A 10,674-nucleotide genomic window follows, 5' to 3' on the forward strand; every position below is an offset into this window, starting at 1 on the left:
ACCTAAATGCCAATCGTAGGGGACTGGTGAGTAAATTACAGTCCATCATGACATTCTGATACCGTACAGCTGTTAGAATCACAGGGGAGAACATTTTGCAGGAAGCATATTCATGCTGTGCACAGAGAAGGAAACAGATCCGGCCGTGGTACCAAAAGAATGATCTTATTTTGGCAACAAAAGTTTATCGATCGATATCCACATGGATGGAGGCATGAAACAGACTAGCTATATTAATAGCAGTTTGTTCTGAGAACACAGATGAATTGTAGTTTAATTTCACAATTTTGTTTTACTCCAAAGTTTTCTAAAATGAACACATATTACTTCTACAATAAGAAAAAAAGAAGATACATATGAAGAAAAGAAGAGGGAAACTTGCCATCTTTATTGTTATCCAGCGTAATTCTACCAACGTGTGGGGTGGCTGCATCAAAAGCACTGCGGGTTGTGAAGCCACTTTGTAAATACAGGGACTGACCACTGTCACCCAGACATTGGCATCTGATGCCCACAGCAATGCCGTCACCCAGGGGACATCGGGTGATGCCTGGAGACATTTTGGTTGTCACAACAGGAGAAGATGCTACTAGCACCTCGTGGGTAAAGGCCAGGGATGTGGCCAAGCATCCTACAATTCACAGGGCAGCCCCCCAGGCAAAGAACTATCCAGCCTCCAATGTCAACAGGTGAGCTCACTTTGACCAATGTCACTGTCAAGAGACAGTGTCTACAGCTAACATTTATTCAAGAGGCCATGTTTACGTGACCAAAGAAATAGTTACTCATGAGTTACAAGTCCAGATCAAAGCCTCTAAGTGTCCCTGGCTGCATGTGCCTGACACCAAACATTCCAATTAAAACAGAAATTTGATTAGTTATCCAATTACTGACACGCACGAGGTAAGACAGTTTGCTGGAAATAGCGTGGTCACCCACAGGTGAGATCGTGAAGGGGAAGTAAACAGAAATTACCTTCTCACGCTCAGAGGCGACGTCTGGGTCTGCGGTGGGCTGGGAGGGCACAGCCATCTGCTGAGAGCGGTCCTGCTGGACCTGTTCTGTTGAGCGTCTACAGTTTTGAACACGGTTTGTCTGGCGCCCTTCACAAGCACTACATTAACTTGGGTTCATTTGAAATTCATCATTTCCAAAGAGATACAAGACACTGGAGGTTTAGTTTCCAGGATTTTAAATGTCAGGCATCCAAAATGCACTGTGGAGACACAGCATCTGGAAGGCGATGTTTCTGAAATTTATCTACAAACAGGAGCATCTCCCCGAGCTAGGCTTTTTCAGAAAGAAAAAAAAAGCATCCCTTGGAACACACAGGGCCAGAACTCTGACGGGCCTGCCTTTGCAAAAAAAAAAAATAGAACAGTTCAAGTTAAAAAGGAAGTATTTGTTTGAGGACTGACCTCTCAAAAGCACAAGACCAGCCAACCAATGTGGAGCGGAAGTGCTCACCAAGAGAAGAGTTCTCCTTCCACACTCGAGGAGAATTAAATGCCAGGCTGCAGCCACACCGGCCTCCTTGCTACTCCTCAGCACCCCAGGCGCACTCCGAACTCAGGGCCCATGCTTTGACCTTCCCTTCTAGAATGTTCCTCTCCTGGATTACTACTTGGCTCCCTCCCACAGCCCTTTACAGTTCTACTCCCTTCTGCCCTGACTCCGCCCTTTGACACCTCAGTCTGTCCCTCCCAGACCCCCATCCCTCAGCATTCTCCACCGCCTTACACTGCTCTGACTTTTTTTCTCACATAGACACAATGACACACTAATTATGCTTGTCATTTATTGTCTTTTCCTACTTGAAGAAGGTAAGTTCTTGGAAGGCAAGGTTTCTTTCAGTCACTGGGCTCCCGAATGCCTACAACAGTGCCAAGGAATTTACTGAACATCTTCTCTGTGGCTCAGTGTGAAACAGCACCCCTGAAACTGATTTCATCTCCTTAAAACAGGTGGTTGATTAATCAGACCTATTTTACAGAGGCAGCACTACCACATGTGCAAGACAGAAAGCCATGTCTCTAGGATGACCCCGGGACCAAGAACCTTCAGTCTACGGAACTCACAGAATAGAGGTGATGCCACAGGAGCCCGCTATGAAGTAAGAAGTTCTTTGATAAGGAAAATCCGGTTTCTGGCAGCTGAGTATCACATATGGACCAATTCAAGACTAGACAATCAACTTACTTCCCTAATGCCTTAAATTTCACTCAGAACCCAGGATCAAAGAGACAGATTTGAGCCCTGTCTCCTGTCTCTTTGCCAGTTGACCTCACAATAAAGCTCTTTCTTTTCTCAGAAGCCAGTGCCATCCTATTGGTGTCTATGTACCTTGATGTCTATATGCATCAGGCAGTAAGCCCTTGCTGGGTAACAAATGTGATATTCACAGCAGTAGGAAGAAAACAGCATAAGCACCTGCTGCCATGTTTAAGAAAACTACAAGCCAAATGAACAAAGGAAATTGTCCAAGGTGCTTAGACCAGCTTGAGACAGTTTCTGTTGCTTGCAACCAAAAGCCATCTAACCTTTGAGACCCCAACTGTCAGTGCTGGTTCCCATGGAATGCTGTGGGAATTTGGGGAGGGGTGAACATGAGTGTAGGGCAAGTCTTCATGGATGAACCATGGATTCTCAGGCCATGAGGAAGCCGGGGGAAGCACCAGTCTCTTACTGAATGCCTGAAATTCCCTCTTCCTCTTCACCACCGAATATTGAGCAGCTCAAATGATCTACTCCTCTGAACCCACTCCAGGACTCCTCTAGCCCTGGTGAAGTCTGGCCCCTGGAATGGAAAAGCAGAATTCCAGGTGAAGTTTGGTCATCACCACTCTGGGACTGGGTGATGTGTCCCATTCACGCAGCCCTGCCGGCGGCATCCTGCCCAGCCCACCAGCCCCGAGAGGATCTGCCCAAGACCACTGGAAGGGTTTCCTGAGCACAGCAGACAGGTGAGACCATTGCCTTTGAGGGAAATACAGCAGGGGGCAGAGGAATGAGCTCAGAGCCAGGGTAGATGCCAGGCACCGGGGTTCTAGCCCCAAGGCTGGAACAGCAGGAGCAGAAGAACCGACACCAGGAGAACTCAGACACAAGCTTGAAGTCTGAGTGCCCCGCAGGGAGCAGATGTGTGGTCTTAGGTGGTAGACTCAGCCTTCTGAGCCTCCATTCCCTCCCTCTTCACAAGGGGATAGTAGTCGTGGTGACCTCATAGATTCTGCAGGGTTTAAATAAGGGAATATGCACAGATCAAGGAGACTGCAGTAAGCACTGCCTCTCACTGACGACTATTATTATCATGGCAGGGGGTCCACAGTGCGATGTCTCAGAGAGAAAAACTAAGTATTAGGAAAAACCATCAGACGAGTATCAAAGGAGAATCAACAAAGGGATGCCACAGCGCTCCTGGAGCACCTGGGAGGTGAGTTAACGAGGGTGGCCACGGACAGGAAAAGAGTGATGGCCCACGGACAGGAGTGGGCGACAGATTAGAGGTTGAAGATGAGGGAAAGGTAGAGTTTAAGAAAGAGCAAATCAAAGACCGCAACCCTTCATCCTGTTCCAAAAGCCTATTAGCAAATTACATCATCATCACAAGGTCTGGCTCCTGTACAAGGTGAGCTGGGTAAGAGACGGAAGCTACCTTGTTAGTGGGCAGACTTTTCAATGCACCAAATGGTACCTGGGGACCAGCAGATGCTCAATAAATGTTGTTGAGTAGATTTATGAATGATTTGTCTGTGTATATAGATATAAATATCAATGCAGATGTTTAGGATATATATAATATTTATAGTAACATATATGCTATAAACATCATATATGTATAAATACATACACGTATGTATATGTGTAGAATATCTACATACATACACACATAACCATATATTATATATAGTTAACATTTATATATAAATTTAAAAAATAAATATTTAACTTGTTCACAAGGATTTGAAGCTTACTGTAAGAAAAATACACACATGAACTAAGACAAAAAATGAAAAAAGAGAGTATAAAGATTCTGCTTTTAGGAAAAAGCAATGTGCCAAGAAGCTCCCTTTTTCAGGGACAATGGATGTTCTTGAGCCTCCTGCTGGCCAAGGTGATGAAGGAGACCCACAGTATTATTAATTCCCATTGCCCCACCAATAAGCCTACAAGTTAATCTGGAAGAAAAAAAAAAGTGTAGGGGTGCATATAATTCAGCTCTTCACAAAATGGGGGGCTAGGTTATCATCAAGTTTCCAAGAAATACAGAAGTGTTCTGTAATTTGATTTCTTTTTTTAAAATCTCAAAATCTTCTATAAAACTCTAGGGTATGGCATGAAATGAAAGCTCAACATAGGCATCTCCCCACTGCCAATCACGGTGTTTTTAAAATTTATGAACAAAGGTGTTTCTTTTTTCTGCCAGGGACTGTGACTTGGAACTCCCGGTCCCAGGTCATCACTCCACGGATGGCCAGCTGACAACACGCTTCCACGGGAAAATCCTTCTGGAGAACTTTTCCCACCCTCTAGTCTCCATTTGCCTGGAGTCAACTTGTCAGAGCTGGCAGAACTTCACTTTGCACAAGTAGGCAATTCAGCATCCACTGAGGCATCTGAGTGTGCACGGTAAAATATGGCAGGAGTCGAATGTGCCAAAAATTTGTTAAGATCTGCTGCTGACCTTCATCACTGTGTGGGTGCTCTTGTTGCCTCATCCAGTCAGTCAAAAAACCGCAGCTCTCTGACGAGGTGGCACAGGCAGCTGGGTGCTGGGTGCTCAGGGGGACCTCCACGCCCTCAGCTTGCTCTCAGTCTAGACCAGGATGGGCAGAACATGCGGGAACAAGGATTACAACAGAGAACAGGCAAAGCCCTGTGGGTGCTTCGGGGAGCAGGGAGATGGCCTCCCACGATGCGTCACCCTTCTTCCTGCGGATGCTGTGAATGAACACGGGGGCGGTCCCCACCTGCGCGCTCACCCACCGACAGAGGCAAGGTCTCCCCGGAGGATGGAACGCCACTCCGTGTGGAGTAATTAAAAGAAACAATGAAAAAGGCCCGCCCGCCCCCTTGAAAATCAGGAACCCAGACAGCGTAAATAACGACAAGGAGAGTCTTTCAGGCACCAATGACAAGCAGAGGAGTTACGTCCCCACAAAGGAGGTGCACAATGGTGAGCCTCTGGATGAATAGGGACCACGTCTGTCTAACTCGTGCAACACGCCACAGGCTGCCAAGTACCTGTGGGTGCTTAATACACGCCTTTGACGAATGATGAATACCGTCATTATTACATCTGCCATTATATTTTTTAGTGAATGAACCTTCCTTATCAATCTTTAGAATCACAATTTCAACGGTATTAATTCAGCCGTCTCCCATACCAAGTGCTTTTCTAAATTCCCGTCCTCAAACCTTGTCAAAAAACAATGCATTTGATTTTTGCCATGTCACATGCCAGTAGCAAAGAAAATTTAACTTATATGCTATCTTCTCAAATGGTTACAGCATAATGTGGCTCATAAAGAACAAAGAATTATTTTCTAGTTTCTGATCTGTGGCACTACTTGAATTTTTCACGTGATATTGAAGACGCCTTTCAAAGTGCTACTTGATATTAGCAATATATGATTTTTGAACACAAAAGCCATTGTTTCTCGAAGTAATCGCTTAAAAAGTAAAGATTTGGCTGTTGCTTGTGAACCACAATCATTTCCAATTTATTTATTTTTTTAACACTCGCTACTTGAATCAGGGCAGGCACAAAACCAAGAAACCCACAGATGTCTTTTCATCAACACAAAATAGTGACTTTTCCTATTCTACCGGTCATTCTGAACTTGAGTTCAGTCATTAGTCTTCAAAGTCAAGTTGGGGGACCTTTTCCATCCAGCCCAAATGATCTCCTCTTCCTCTGAAACTATAAAATCTATTATTTCTAACACTTGTTTGACCAAATACACAAAAACTCTCCCTCTCTCCTTGCCTCCCTCCGTCCTTTCTTTCCCCAAACAAGGAGGCTACAGAGACTGTGTAAACAGACATCAGCTCCAAGATCAGCGATTTGGATGGGAACCTGACCATCCTGCTTGCAAAGCAGGCACATCGCGGAGGGAAAAGCGACCATCAGCGGCAAAGCAGAATCCCACGTGAGGAGGGCCACCAAAGCGGGCTGAGCAGGGTGCGAGAGGAACAAAGAGCAGGGACTCATGAGTCTGAAGGGAAGCTGGGGAGAAGGGGCATTTGAAGGCGGCTGGAGGGTGCTATGACCATTTCGCAGGCAGAGGTGATGGGGGTGGGAGGTGGGGACAGGAGGATGCAGCCCTTGGAGGTCAGGGATGGAGGCAAAGAGGAAGGCTTGAGTTGAGTCTTAAAGAATCAACAGGAGTTCACCGAGCAGATGAAGAGAAAGGAAAAGCATTCCAGAGAGAGGGAACAGTAGGTGCAAAAAGAGGGTTCTGAACATAGAACAAGCTATGACAAAGCCACCTAGATGGGCCATCACCTGCACCTGCAAAGGAGAACATTCACCGCACAGTGTGGGACCTTTTCGGATCAAATCCCCAAGGATGAAATTCACAGCTCTAACCGGCAACTGTGGCAAATGAGGAAGCGAACACGTAGACGCTTCCTTTGAGTGTAATTCTACAGGGGCCCAAATGAGGCTCACAAAAGAGAAATTAAACACAAGGCTGTGTGCTGGCCCTTTGACACACATGTCAACTTAGAATTTCAAATAGAATTAGAAGAATCCTCTAATAATTATAGAGGATGGCAAATAAGGTCTGGGGCAAGCACATGTAGCCGGAAGTGACTAATCATATCTTGCAAAAACAGCATCCGAGGCTGACCCTTCTCAGGATAATACTGTGGGCGAGTCAGACAGGAGGAAAGGTTCCCAGCAGTTAATGTTAAATAGTAATCCATCCGCCACACGCCCCCACCCACTCCTCCATATTCATAGGACACCATGGTCCATCCATATTCATTACCGTCCAAAGAGGTTTAAAGTAGCGAATGCAAGCTTGGAAGATCTCAGTTCTAATAAAAGTCCTTCCAGTGACGAATGCCACAGGCTTCCCCCACCAACCTCAAAATTAAACTCAGAAAGGGACATGGCAGGTAGCAGGGCTGGGACAAGTAGGACGTGCCTCCTTTGACTGGGCATCAACTGGACGCCCAGCACCAGGCCCAGAAGGTTCCCCGTGCCAGCTCTCGGTGCCCTGGGTAGCACCCTGGCTCCACTGATAACTCGGGAGGCAGGCTCCCTCCCTGCTCTCTGCCCCATCACTGCTTCTCCTAGGTCAACTGGCCATAATAACAGTACCTACCTCAAATGACATCATCCCCGTGGCCATGGCTTTGGCCCCATGTTTTCACTCTGACTCTTGTCTCTGGTGCTTCCAAGGCGTGACACAGATGCCGCAGTCACCTGCTTGTGGGCGCCGGGTTGGTCAGCCACTGCCACTGCTCCAGGCCTCTCGGCTTTAGTCTTAGAAGCTTGGGGAACAGAGCTTAGGGACGTCCATCCCCCTCCATCAAAGGGCTCGGGGGTCTTCCTCCCTCCGAGGCCTCAGACTTCCTTCTAGAAGTGGCTTCTGCAAAGAACAGGACAGAGTTAAAACTCTTCCAAGGACAGAGCTAACTCAAACATCCCCTCTGCTGGCCCCAGCGGGTTTCAGCTTCTCATGTTCCATTTACGCTAATCTGTGAGATCCCTTCATCCTCCCTGCACCTACCTTCCCAACACCTAAAAGAAATATAAGAAATAAAACAGGGGGATTTCGAGTTTTTCAAAGTGCTTACAGACAACATACTCACCCCCATCCTCACAAGGACACTTCAGCAAGGCTAGTGTGTATTACTGGGTTTCTCCCAGTTTCATAGAAAAGAAAGTGAGACAAGAACATCTACGGAATCTGCCTAAAAAGTCACCCTGTCGTGGGAGAATATCAGCCCAGGGGCTTGGACCAGCGGGAAGGTGAGCTTGCACCTGCTGCGCCGCGGGCCAGGCAGGAGGTTTGGGAGAGGTCCTGCGGAGCGGCTGGGGGGACTATTTGGGGCCGAGCTACGACAGAGACCCTGGGCTCTTTCTACATCCTGTAAGAGTCCCAAGGGCCCGCTGTCTGGCTGGCTGTGATGCCTGGTCTCAGGGGCAAGTAAGCGGGACTGCCCCTAAGTGCGAAGGGCTAATTCCAAAATCAGACGGAACTGCCAGGGACCCTAAGACTCAATACAGGGAGAAGGGCTTTGTGGTGACACTGGCTTTCAGGGCTAGAAATGTACATATTTTAAAGACAACAAAAACAAAGACGTGGCTAGGCGTTGGGGAGGGATGTGCTGGGGGCCCAGGACCCTGACTTTTCTTTCCAGGTGTGTTTGCCAGGGTGAGGTAGGCCTGGGGTGAGAACCCAGCCCCATCCCCACCCACACTCCCCAGATTTAGACCAACGAGGGAGACCTCAGTTCCCTTTACCCTGAAACGAACTACTCTGGCGCCGAGTGGGTGGGAAGATGCGGAGCTGAGATACGCAGAGGCAGTGGCTCCGGTAGACCTTGAGCCGGAGACCCGGTTCCCTTGCCGTCTCCCCACGGCCCCGCGCCTCCCTGCGGCGCCCAGACCTCGCGTCTGCAACCCGGTCCCCAACCGCGATCGCTCGCCGCACCCGGCCCCGTGCCTGAGATCCGAGGGAGATTAGGAGCCTGCCAGGCGGAAGGGCGGAAAGGAAACGCGAAACGAGCGGGGAAGAAAAATATATATTGAATTCAGTTAAACACACGAAAGGATGAAAACACAGCGCTCAGAAAGCCAAAAATCGAACTCCCATTTGGACTCCGCTGTGCCCCTCCCCGGCGCGCGAGCCGGCTGTGCCGGGAGCCACCTTCGGGTCCTCGGGTGGCTGGGACCCCGGGGTAGACCAGCGCCCAAGTCCCCCCACCCCACCCTATGCAACTCTGGGGCTGGAGACGAGAATTCTCAGAGCGGGGAGAACCGAGCTTGTCAAATTAGGCTTCTGTAGAAAGAGAAAAAAAAAGTCGTAGTTGGAAAGTTGTACAACCCGGGCGGATTCCGGAACGAGCGCCCGCCCCCGCGCCGCCCGCTCTGCCCGGCCGACCGCGGGGCGCCCTCCGCAAACCGGCGGCGGCCGAGGGGGCTCCTCGGGGGTCGCTCCCTCCGCCGGGGGAGCCTCATCCCCCGGCCCCGAAACCCCGAGAGCCTGGGCTGGCGCCGGGCCCGTGCGTTCTTAGCTGCGGGGGGCGCGCCAGCTCTGCGCAGGCCGGGCGGCCCCGACGACCTGGCCTCCCGTGGCTTTTTTTCTCTCTCTGCATCCTCTTCTCGTCTCTTCTCTTTTTTCTTTCTTTCCTTCCTCCCTCCCTCCCTCCTTCCTTCCTTCCTTTCATTATTGTTGTTGTTAAGTTCTTCACAGCCACTAAGTGCGATGACCGTTCCGACCCAGAGGGCTTACCGGGGTCCTGGTCACCGCACCAGCCCTTCCGCCCCCTCCCCAGGGGACCAGGAAACCGTTGCCTCCTCCAGTCCCTCCGCTTTCGCCCGGTCATCTTTCCCCCTCTTGGCGTCAGGATTTCAAGGGCAGAGACTTTCCTCAGGATCAACAGCAACAGGTGGCGGGAGGCACCAGCACTGGCTCCTAAGGCAGGTGGCCACGCGTCCCCTTCCCGGCGACACCGACCCCTCCGTCCCGCGCAGAGCAGTGGCGCCTCCCGCCTTGGCTGGAGGGCGCACTGCCCGCCGCCGCACCGCTTCCTGCGGGTTCCCGGGCCCTGCAGACCAGGGCAGCGACTTCGAGCCTTTTTGTCTGGAAGCGGACACGAGCCGGTTTACTGAAGTGACATAAAAACCCCACTTTGATTTACAAATAGATTCATACAACTGTAAGAGCTTGAATTTTTTTAAAGGGGCTTGGCTTTTTTTTTTTAAGAGAGTGCCAAACGGGTAATTCAAATAATAAAATAACCTAACACAAATAGTACAATGGAATTAAAGTGGGCCGCTGACAAAGTAATTAAAAGGGTTATAATAAATAGTCGCGGTGTATTTCAGGCGGGTGACTGCAGATTGAGGTACAGTATACCATGTGACAAGCATCATCTTTTCATCCCGATGATGACCGTATGTCCCCATCTGCTGAGACAATCAAAAGTCTTACCTGAGACCTTTAAAATGAATAGGAGGCCTGGGGAAATAGGCCCTCTTTATCCCCCAGGTCTTCTTCACCTGCCTGGGAAAAAAGTGAGGCCAGAATTCAACCCCTTTATGTCCCAAATGGGTACACTGAGGTCCACACAGGTGTACGGTTTTGCCCAAGGCCGTTGAAGTAGTGACCAAGCCAGACTTGACCGAGTTCTCCAGACAGTTATGCCAATGGGTACAACACCTGAGATGCAGTCCCCTACTTGTGACAGAGACTCTCAGTCCCAGTCTACGGATGTGAAAACTGAGGCCGGGAGCGACTAAGTGACCATATCAAGCACTCCCGCTAGGAAGGGGCAGAACTGGGACACTACAGGTAACGCTACCCTCTTCGGCCCCTGCTGCAGGTCTGAGGGACTCCCCTAACGGTTCCCATTAGACTTGGGCTGCTATTCCAGTTAGCTGTGACTCTGTGCAGGGAGCTGACCCCCAACCTCCACCTCTGTGGAATTTAAAAG

General features: G+C 49.4%; 1 long non-coding RNA gene across 1 annotated transcript; it reads right to left on the reverse strand.

Moving 5' to 3' along the window:
- Positions 1-3,975: 3,975 nt before the first annotated feature.
- On the reverse strand, positions 3,976-9,804 carry LOC141577795 (uncharacterized). Its single transcript, XR_012507265.1, has 3 exons — positions 8,480-9,804; positions 7,335-7,601; positions 3,976-4,816 (listed from the first exon to the last, which is right to left on the reverse strand). It is a non-coding gene; the product is annotated as an uncharacterized LOC141577795 (long non-coding RNA).
- Positions 9,805-10,674: the final 870 nt, after the last annotated feature.

Source organism: Camelus bactrianus, chromosome 6 (genome assembly GCF_048773025.1).
Source record: "Camelus bactrianus isolate YW-2024 breed Bactrian camel chromosome 6, ASM4877302v1, whole genome shotgun sequence".
NCBI classification, from domain to species: Eukaryota; Metazoa; Chordata; class Mammalia; order Artiodactyla; family Camelidae; genus Camelus; species Camelus bactrianus.